This window comes from Panthera onca, chromosome B1 (genome assembly GCF_046562875.1).
Source record: "Panthera onca isolate mPanOnc1 chromosome B1, mPanOnc1 haplotype 2, whole genome shotgun sequence".
NCBI lineage: Eukaryota > Metazoa > Chordata > Mammalia > Carnivora > Felidae > Panthera > Panthera onca.
This window is the reverse complement of record NC_138342.1, coordinates 37,300,082-37,311,395: the sequence shown is the minus strand read 5'-3', so window position 1 is coordinate 37,311,395 and position 11,314 is coordinate 37,300,082.

The following is an 11,314-nucleotide window of genomic DNA, read 5'->3' as shown; positions in this document are numbered from 1 at the left end:
GAAACTCCAGTTTTCTTATTGTTTTCCTCTTACTAATATAATTTTAACTTTTACTTTGTTTTTTTAGTATCAAAATCAGCCCCCCTGATTTTTTTGTTTTAGGTGTGTCTCTTATACATAACATATAATTGAGTGTTACATTGTGAGGCAAATTGATACATTTCTTTTTTTACTAGGTAAGGTAAGCCCTGTTCTCATCTATTGCTTTGACTGATATTTTTGAGCTGAACTGTCATATCATTTTATATATCTCTATAAGATGGGTTTTCTTTTATTGAAAATTATTTTTTAGAAACTTTTGTAGTTTTATTTCAGGAGTTACATTTGTGTTTATACTTTATACTTTTTAATGTTCTTTACTATGTTTTTGTGTTCGACCACATACCATCTGGGTTGTTGATATTTAGTGTCAGTTTTTAGTGACACCCATCTATTGCCTATACAATAATCACTGAATTTATTCAACTTTTCTATTTCCATTTTCTTAGTCTCAAAAAGTTTTTCAAAGCATACATTTATGTAATATTTTTTCAATCTTGTCTCCAAACTTGTTTTCATTTTAGATCTATAATTAAATATATAATTTCTTTATCACCAGTTCTTTTGCCAAAATTTCTCCAATTATTTATTGGTTGAATGAATGTCAGTCTTTACTGTATTTCTGAAGAGCTCATGGGTACAGAACTCTCTCAGTTGTCTAATGTTTAGCATTGTTATTTATAGTCTTGATACTTGTAAGACAGCTTAGCTGAGAATAAAAATCCTTCAGTCATATTTTTTTTACCTCGAATTTCCTGAAAATGCTGCTTCTTTGTTGTTTCGTTTTGAATGTTGCTTTTAAATATTTTTTTGAATATTTATTTTTGAAAGAGAGAGAGAACGAGCGCAGAAGGGGCAGAGAGAGAGGGAGACACAGAATCCGAAGCAGGCTCCAGGCTCCGAGCTGTCAGCACAGAGCCCAACGTGGGGCTCAAACTCATGAACTGTGAGATCATGACCTGAGCCAAAGTCGGACACTCAACTGACTGAGTCACCCAGGCGCCATTTGAGTGTTGCTTTTAAAGTCTGATGCCAGTATAAGGGCCCAGAGCAGGCTGCACCAAGATGGGTCACTGGCGTAAATATTATTTTGATTTAAAAGTAAAAACCCAGCAGATGCAGGAAAATCCCCCTCAACTGCTTAAATCTACTCTGGAGAGAAGAGTCTGTAACAGGAAGAGAGCTATTAACAGAGACTCCTCTTTACCTAAGGAATTTATCTGCATAATGGGTCAACCTTGTTTTTCCAAAGTCTGCTTTCACCTTCTTGCAAATGAGATTTCTTTACTTTGCATCCTCAGACCCTGCCCCTCTCCTTAGCTCATAAGCATCATGTTGTCTCACTGTTTTTAGAATTTCATTTCTGTGTGGATTCCCCATGCATATGCCTAATAAGTTTGATTTTCTCCTGTTAATCTGTCTCACATCAATTTGATTCTAGGTCCAGTTAGAAGGACCACAGGGCAGAGGAAGTTCTTCCTCCCCAATGCCAGTCTGATTCTCCTCCCTGTGAAATTCTTTGGTAATATTGATGGGGCTTTGAGAACTTTAATCATCTTTAAAGTCCAATATTTTAATATATAAAACACTGAGTAGATTGTTGTAGGCAAAATATCCTAGCAACTTTGTAGGCCCTTTCAATATGTAGATTTAGGTAGTTTTTTTTTTTTTTTAATTTCTGGAAGGTCTGTTTGGATTATATTTTTTTAATATTAGTTCTGCTCAGTTGTTTTGTTTGGCTGAAGCTAATAATTATATAAATAGCATATAATTTATATGTAATTAACATATATAATTATAAATGCTATATAATTATTGACTGGGCAATCTACCTGTTGAATTTTCTTTGATGTCTTGCTCTTTTCTCTTCCTCTTCTTTATTTTATTTTAATTTTTTAAATTCTTTATTTTTGAGAAAGAGACAGCGAGACAGAGTGCAAATGGGGGAGGAACAGAGAGACAGAAACACAGAATCTGAAGCAGGATCTAAGCTCTGAGCTGTCAGCACAGAGCCTGATGCAGGGCTCGAACTCATGAACCACAAGATCATGACCTGAGTCAAAGTTGGATGCTTTGACTGAGCCACCCACGTGCCGCAAACCTCTTCTTTTTTTATAAACTTATTTTACTATTTCATTTTTATCCTTTTGATTATTTTCCTCCTTTTATTCAATGACTAATATTAAACTTTCTTTGGATTTATTTGCCTGTGAACATATCTTGCAATTGTTTCATTTTTATGATTTTTTTTGTCTTCAATTTCTTTCCTGTGTTTAATCATTTGTCATTTCATTCCTTCCGTTTTTATATAATTCTGTTTTTAATTTTTGCATTATGATTCAAGGTGTGCACTTTTAAAGCCCTTACCCATAGTCAGTGTTCTGATGTGCCAGCACTCTTTCTTAGTACTTTTGCATGTAAGGAAGGCTTTCTTTTTCTGGGAGTGATTTTATCTTAAACTTTTATTCTCTATTTAGCATAGTTTTTCTGGGCCTCTTTGCCTTTCTGCAAAGACTTGCATCAGGAGCTTGCTAAATAGATATGCTGGGAATTGATATTATTTTAATTTAACTTAATGTCTTTTTAAATTTTAAAGTAATTTTAAGTTTGTTATGCTGAAATAATGGGAATTGCATGATTTATTTCCCTTTTGTTTGTTTATGTGTGTACTCTTAGATGATGGCTTGAGGGATTTGGATTTAGAGAATTATGCAGCTAGCTAGAATACCTCTATTGTCTCTGTTTTATAGATGAAAAATCCATGAAACAGTGAGTGCAAATAATTACCAAAACCCAACTTAAATGTCATATAGTCACTTGACCACTATCTATACTGCCTATGTAATGACATAGTATTTTTAAAATTTTTCAGGGCATCCAACCAACATGTGTTATTTATAGTAATTACCACAGGAAGAAAAATTGACATGGTAGCAGAGAAGGGTATCAAAGTGTCCAAGCTCTTTAGAGAAGAGCTTTATATTTTTTAAGTTTATTTATTTATTTATTTATTTATTTATTTATTGAGAGAGAGAGAGAGAGAGAGAGAGAGAGAGTGTGTGTGTGTGTGCACAAGTGGAGGAGGGACAGAGAGAGACAAAGACACAGAATCTGAAGCAGGCTCCAGGCTCTGAGCTTTCAGTGCAGAGCCCAATGAGGGGCTTGAACCCAAGAACTGTGACATGATGATTTGAGCCAAAGTTTGACACTTAACCAACTGAGCCACCCAGGCCCCCCTAGGAAGCAGCTGTAAAATGATATGGTCCAGGGGTACCTGGGTGGCTCAGTAGGTTGAGCTTTTGGCTCTTGATTTCAGCTCAGGTGATGATCTCACGGTTTGTAGGGTTAAGCTCTGCCATCAGGCTCTGTTCTGACAGCATGGAACCTGCTTGGCATTCTCTCTCTGCCTTTCTCTCTCTGTCCCTCCTTCACTCTCTCCCTCTCAGAATAAATAAATAAAAACTTAAAATATAAAAAAAAATATAATTATATGGCCCACACTTTAAGAGAGAATAAGTAAGTGCAAGTCAAAATGAACAGATTAACTATGAAATTAGCCATGTGAAATGGATGGAAGTATACAATGAAGGAAAGCAACTTTAGCAATAGTGGAGAAGTGAAAAAGGTGGTGAAGTTAGGAGGGTGCAATTTGTTTCCAGGGAGAGAAATCCATGTAAGCACTAACTTAAGTCCAGGATAAATACAATTAGAGAGATAAATTTACATTTTCCTGGAAGCTTAAGAACCAAATACAATTAATGGGATATAACCATTTTTTAAATAATTCTCACCATTATTCTCATATAAGAAATTAAGATTTGCTATTTGCTTGAATACATGCGATCTTGTTCTGAAAATGGCAGGTTGTATTTTTAACGAGTAGTCATTTTCAAATATTTGAGGACTGGAAGAATGAAGCTGTATACAGGACAGATAATTACCACTTGAAAGCTGAAAGGAAGTGGATCCATGAGCATGCAGAGAGATAAGTGCCTCTGGAAGAACTAAATGTTCCCAATAATACATTGCATCTCTGGGCCTTAGATTGATTTTGAGAAATGGCAAGTCTAACCTATGGATTTAGGAGATGCTTAAAGTGAAATAAGTGGGCATTCAGGATGTTTCTCAAGAAATCTTGCTCTTCCAAGGTATTAAGAGACTACACAACCAGTCTAAAACCACATCTGCCTAATGCCAGCCTGGTATGTCTCTGGAAAACAGGCCTAAAGTTTTGATGTTATGGTTATTTGTTACTTTCATATTCTGCTCAGAGGGAATCTGGCCTGTGGAGTAGGCAGACAGCCAGTAATTCTGTAACCTTTAGCCTGTTTTATGTTTTGGGGCTTCATTTTGTATAAAGAAAATGTTTCCTTCTGCACATTTCTAAAATCAGTGAATGCCTCACTCATAAAGAACAGAGATGCAATTTTTTAGTGGGTAATGTAATTTGGGGGAACATCAGCAACATTTAAAGTTGTTATTTATACACAAATGAGGGCACAAGATTTTACTGGGAAGATATAGAGAAAATGTATCGAAATTTAGAGACAACATTTCTTGCAGAATGTTATTTCCTTAGTGAAATAAGTCATTTGTAGTATATGGTCATCTACTTAATTTGACATTGATGATTGCTCTCTCCATATTGAAATTCTGCTCGCATTTATACTTTCACAATTTCTTTCTTTTTTTTTCCTCTTGGAGAAAATGGTGCATGTATTTTTATTTTTGCTTTAACTTAATTTTTTTTATTTTGATAAAATACCTATAACATAGTGTTTACTGTCTTAACCATTTTTAAATGTACAGTTTGGTGATATTAAGTACATTTGTATTGTGCAGCCATCACCACCATCCATGTCCTGAACTCTTCGTTTTGCAAAACTGAAACTCCATACCTGTTAAATAATAACTTCCCATCTACCCACCCCCTCATCCCTTGACAACCACTATCTACTTTCTCTCTCTATTTTGACAACCCTAGTTACCTCATGTAGAGGAATATTACATTTGTCTTTTTGTGACTGACTTACCTAGCATGTTTTCAAGATTCATCTGTGTTGTAGTGTATCAGAATTTCTTTCCATTTTAAGGCTGAATAATATTTTGTTGTGTGTGTATACGTATACACACACAAATATACACACAGCATATTCTTATCTGTTCATCTGTCAGTGGACACCTAGATTGTTTTCACGTTTTAGCCATCGTGAATAATACTGCTTGATCATATAGTAGTTTTATTTTTAAGTTTTTGAAGAACTACTATATTGTTTTCCTTGTGACTATACCACTTTAAATTCCTACCAACTGTGCACAAGGGTTCCAATTTCTCCACATCCTTGGCAACACTTGTTATTTTCTATGTGTGTGTGTGTGCGTGTGTGTGTGTGTGTGTGTGTGGTGTATTTTGATCATAGCAATACCTAGTGAGGTAATTTCCTGTTGTGGTTTTTATTTGCATTTCAAAGTTGAGCATTTTTCATATGCTTCTCAGCCCTTCATATATCTTCATTAGAGAATGTCTATTCAAACGCTTTGTCCATTTTGAATGGAGTTGTTTGTTTTCATTGTTGAGTTTTAGAATTTCTCTATATATTCTGGATATACATTTTGTTCTTTTATGAACATTTCTTCCTCTGTACATCACTTAAATGAGTATCTCTCTAAATGTGGTCTGCAAAATATATTATCAGAATCACTTAGGATTTGTATTTGGAACCCGCAGTCTCTGAATCCACCACTCTACCTATTGAATCAGTCATTAGACTAGGGACCTTGGATGGTGCATTACAACTTTTTGAGATTTTGAGAACTATTTCCTATAATATTGGCTCTTTTTGGGGTTTCTTGCCCAGGTAATTGTTCTCAGTCTCATGGTTTAAGTGCAACCTACTGATACACTGACAACTTTCAAAGGTATTATTTGAGTCCTGACCATTTATTTTCATATATTCAGCAGACCTAGGCACGTCAAAGTCAACACATATAAAAGATTTAGCATCTTTCCCCACAAACCTGCTCCTCCATCGATAGTTTTCATTGATAGCACCATCATCCATGTAGTCACTGATGTTAAATAGTTGAAGAATTGGAAATTGATTTTCCCCTCTTTTACACCCCTCCCTAACCAATCAATTAATACATTCTACAGATTTTACCTCCAAGTATTTCTCAAACATTTTTCCTGCTTCTCTAACTCAATTTTCATGAATACAGTTTAGTCCTTGACCTTGTCTCAGCTGGGCCATCATCTTCTTTACGGCCTTCAGTTTGGCTTATCTAAATGCAAAGTGTATCAGCACGGGTCCCAATAGGAAACAAAGGGCATTTTCCTAAGATAATTCAAGGAAACTGTATTTACAAAGGGACAGTTTCCACAGGTTTGGTTGTAGGAACAACCACAACAGATGCTGTAATAATCTGGCCTAAGTGTGATCACCTTTAGACTCCATGAGATGAGGTAAGGGAGTGATTACTGGTATATGGGAAAATTAAGTGGGTAATGCTGTCTAATTTGAAATAGCAGAGGTCTTTCAGTAGCCAAGGGACACCCCAAATCAAGGTATGGTCAGACCATACAAGATAAAAACCCTATCCTCTCTTCCACCCCCTCTCTGATCTCCTGAATGGGCTCCCTATTAGCCAAACCCATTTGGAAATCAGAAGTCAGGAGAACCCCTTCATGTAGCGTATACTGGTTAGTCTCCAGGGCAGAGCACAGAATTGAGGAAGGTGGAGAATGGATCTGGAAGAGCATTGGAACAATCCAGAACACAGATCCTACAACATAGCTCCAGTACTTGCAAACATTTTGACTCCACATCTCTTATTAGGCAAAATTTATCTCTTTAAAATAAAACACAAAATATTCCTCAACTCCTCATTGCTTCTTTGTCTGGCAGTCTCTGTCTGGCTCACCATGTTATAGAATACAAATTGCTTGTGGTTGCATGTTAACCTCCTAGTGTTTCTCACCTCCATCTTTTGATTCAGGCCTTTCTTTCTGGAGGACATGCTCTCTTCCTCACTCCCAACTTCTCCCAATATAAAAGCTCACCTGTATCCTCAACTAACATCCCTCTCCCTATCTTTTACAAACATCCTGACTTGGCTAGTTTCTGGTTCTCGGTATTGTGTGACTCTCTCTATCGTTATTTTTACCACATTGTTTCATTATCTTCTATTTCTATGTTTGTCTCCCCAACAAGACTCTGAATTTCTTGAATAAAGAAATAACATCTTATACATAGTTATAGTCCCAGAGATGAGCCCGGTGCTTATTTGCTGTAAGAAAAAATGAATTAGTAATTTCTCTTCATCTCTTTTCTTCGGCTATGCATGTGCTAATAGTCAAAGGAATCGCTTTCAGATTTCTAACAAATGGTGTGCATCTAAGTACCTCTCAGTGGGGCTGCAGCCAGCATTAATATTGAAGTGGTAAGTGATGGCCAATTTTGTTTCCTCTGTAATGGGAATTGATGGAAGGAAGGTTCACTATGGATAATTAGATTGATTTTAGTTTTACTACTTTAATATCTAGACAGTTCTTGAAAGTGATTGTTGTAATTACAGAAAGACAAGCTGATTCAGAAAACCATTCTTTATTTTTCTCTCTCCAATCCAGACTCACTGAACTGGTAAAAAGACTTTCTCAATTCTTCCTCTCTTTCTCATTCTCTGCACACTTTCCTTAAAAAAGTTGTATTTTTATCTTTAATTAACGTCTTATCAGAAAAATATAGATTGAAATGTGGAAGATGGAGGTTATAGTAAGGGCACAGAATCAATCAGTGTAAGAAGTGATTTTCATTTAACGTCTTTGGGGCATATACCTTGATTGTAATGTGACATACCAAGAGGTGTAAGGCAAACGTCCAGTCTGCCTCCCAAAACCTTACAACAAGTTGCCTCTGTAAAAAGGTAGATGGATATTAGAAGAGAGGCACCTTTCACAAAATCCTGCTTTCTGCTAGGAGGGATTTTTCCTAAGCAGGCTCTCATTCTTCTTAACCTCTTTCCTCCTACACTGTCTGCCTCTGAGGAGCATGTGATGCATCAATTGTTTACAGGTGTGGTTAATTTGAAACAGAGAGCTATATATGTCTCAGAAAGGCTTCAGAATATAGGGGGATATCCGCCATCCTATTTGTGATATTTAGAATGGGTAGAGCCTCTCATTCACTGTAATGCTTTCGTTAAATAAAGGGCCAACGAAATAAATGCTGGCATCAACACCACAATCAATTATTTTTACAATGACAGTGTTCTAGGTGCTATTCAAAATTTTAGTCAGAAACAGAAAACTCTTATTCACCTGCCTTTTTTCTTTGCTATGGTGCAAAGCAATAAAAATATGGTTTATGAAGGAAGTCATCTCTCATTTATATTGGGCAACAAAACAAATAGGAGAAGGAAAACAGGAAGCTCACTTACAAAATAATAAAATTACTTCGGTGAATAAAAATGACAATAAGAAATCACAACATAAGGCATTGTGATATCCTTGAAGATAGAATTTGTATTCTCTATTGTTCTGGGCACAGTACTTTGCATATTATTAGTGATTAGTGAATTTTTTTGAATTGAACTTAATTAATTCAAAGCATGTTTCTCTGTGGTTCAAAAATTGTTCATGAGAAAGTCTCAGGAAGGAGCATATTGATTTAGGCATCACACTGTGTATTGACATACATGTAAATATATTTCCAAAATTATGAGGTACTTTATTAAAGCTAATTCTGTTTGGGTTTTAATGAATCTATATACATTGTTCTTTATATGAAGACCACATATTTTGCTCTGCAACGAAGGGTCTGATAGCTTGACATGGTTTGCCAGTGAAAGGGATTGGATGCACTAAAGTGCTTCCTTCCTTGCTGACACCCTATTAAAGTTTGTTCACATGGTTTTGTTATAATTAGCAGTTAAAACAAGTAATGCAAAATTTGGAAATAACATTAGCTTTTAAATACATAAGCTATAGTTGTTAGGAACATGGCCACTGGAGTTAAATCATGCAGTTAGATTCCATGCCAACTCCATCCCTCACTAGCTATGTGACCTGGGAACAAGATACTTAGCCTCTTATGCCTTAATTTTCTCAACTGAATATGTGCATAGTAACACCAACTCTTTTTGAGTTTTATAAGAATCAAATGAGATCAAATATATGAGGTTTTTGCATGGTCTCTGACAGACTGTAAGTACTCAATAATTATAGCTAATATTGTAGATAAATTATGGAAATTAACTTGTAAATGAGCAATAATGTTTTTTTAATATTTTAAAAGTTTATTTATTTTGAGAGAGAGAGAGAGAGAGAGTATTAGAGGGGCAGGGAGAGAGGGAGAGAGAGAGAATCCCAAGCAGGCTCCAGGGTGGAGCCTGATGTGGGGCTCAAACTCACAAACTGCGAGCTCACAACCTGAGCCGAAATCAAGAGCCGGTCATTTAACTGACTGAGCCACCTAGGCACCCCATAAATGGGTAACAATTTAAAAGGTTTATCGAAAACTTTCCTCTAACAAAAAAATAAAGATATACCCTAAGGTGAAGCCTGGCTATTTTGACATTTCTAAACATCTTGAAGACTAAAAATGTTTAAATTAATTATTTGTTCATTAATGAATTAATATGTTTAAAAAGAGAGTATGTCAATATAAATAAGGGGAAATGAAAAGAACTATAGATAGTGCCCATATAGAAGTGGGAAAGGATGGGCCTTCTGTGTTCCAGACTCATCTCCTCTCTTTTACCAGCCAACTTGCATCCAAGCATCACCTGCTTTGATAAACTTCCTTGTCTCTCTAGATTACATGTAATTCCTCATAAATGTGTTGCCTTCTCCATAACTATCTGGGGTTCCAACAAATAGCTCTCTCTTCCTCTCTTGAGTTTTGAATCAAATGAAATTTGATAAAAGGTTATGGCAAATGGAGACAAAAGGGGACAGACGGACTGCATGTCTAATTTTTTTCTCCTTTTAGATAAATTTACCTTTCAGAAAATCTACTCCTCTTCCTTAGGAGACAAATGAGTGAGAGGCAGAAAATCTGAGATTATGCCTGTCTTGGAGTTCTGCCCACATGGAAAGAAATATTGGGAGTAGGAAGTAAATCTCTCCCCCAGTCCCACCTAACCACTAATAATTGTAATTATTTGATACATTTCCTATCAGAATGTAAGTTATGTTAAAGGAAAACATGAGTTTGATTGATTGTTCTATCATTAATACCAAGTATAATGAATGACTTATGTTAGGTGCTTCATTGATATTGAGGAATCACTAAATGAAAGAATGAATGGACCCACTTGCTCCAGTCTTTTGGCTACAATTACTTGCTGTGCATTGTATTGTATACATCAGGCTGTTATAAGCCATATCAATTGTTCAAATGATACTATGTTTTTGCACATTTACTTGTGCAAGAAACTGTTATAAATATTTTACGTATATTAATGCATTCAGCTTTCACAACAATCCTAGAGGTAGATTTTATCATTATTGCTGTTTTTCAGATGTGTAAACTAAGACCAAAAAAAGTGATTTATTTTCAAAAGTCACATGCTAGTAATTACAGAGCCAATTACTGTGATCAGTACTCACAACGTGATTACAATTTGGCTCCCTTATCTTACAGAGAAAGAGTGGGTGGACCATAGGACGGGATATCTGTTTGCTTGTTTTAATTATTATTCATTATTTCTATTGAAGTATAGTTGACACACAATGTTATATTAATTTTAGTTGTACAACATAGTGATTCGACAAATCTATACATTATTCTATGCTCACCATAAGTGTAGTAACCATCTGTCACCATACAGTATTATTACAATACTGCTGTCTATATTCCCTATGCTGTACCTTTCATCCTGAGATTTATTCATTCCGATAACTGGAAATCTGTACCTCCCACTCTCCTTCACTCATTTTGCCCATCCTCTCACCAGCTCCCCTTTGGCAGCCACCAAGCTTTATTTTTAATTACTAATTAGTATACTAGCATACCTCTGTAGAGAAATTCCTTGGTAGAAATTTGTCCCCAAGACTCATTGTCTTCTTTTTAAAAGTTGTCAAGATCAAAAATCCTAGCCAGTTAAATAAGAACTCTGTTGTGTCTGTTGTACCAAGTTGATGCCAATCTGTGGGGTTTCTTGGTGTCCAACTAATTGGTTTTTCTCTGGTAACATAGGTACTTCTTTCCCAGTCTCTATAAAACATCAAACTCACTGAATATTTTAACTAATGTTTCTCTATAATTCTGGCTTC